This window comes from Penaeus monodon, chromosome 19, assembly GCF_015228065.2.
Source record: "Penaeus monodon isolate SGIC_2016 chromosome 19, NSTDA_Pmon_1, whole genome shotgun sequence".
Taxonomy (NCBI): Eukaryota; Metazoa; Arthropoda; class Malacostraca; order Decapoda; family Penaeidae; genus Penaeus; species Penaeus monodon.
Window position 1 is genome coordinate 14,844,131 of NC_051404.1, and position 478 is coordinate 14,844,608.

The window sequence follows — 478 nt, forward strand, 5'->3', positions numbered from 1 at the left end:
CAACAGATATATTACAGCAGCTCCCGGAGGACGGTGGAATGTACAGAAATTTAGTTTTCAGATAGAATTAAACAAAAGGAAAAGCTTTCCACATTTTCCAAATTCATTTTCATTTTCTCGCCTATCATCATGGCTGGAAGGGGGGGGGGGCGAAAAAAGCCTGACAATGAAATATTTTTAAAGACAAAAGCCTACAAACATTCACGGTAGATTTTGCGTGCGAAGCCATCTGGTTTGGAGAGCGTGGATTAATATCTCTATATATGTATATATTTTCATATCACTGAAAATGTTTCTTAAAAAAAATGAAAGAAAATTCTTATTTCGTTTATGTTATTTCATTTCTAAGGGCCACCGTTGGCGGAAATGTCTATAATGAAAATTGATATGTTTGGGTCAACATCATAAACCACTTTGAACAGTTTTATACTATTGTTTTGTTCACTCACTAAGTCACGTATTGCGGTTTTGATGAACA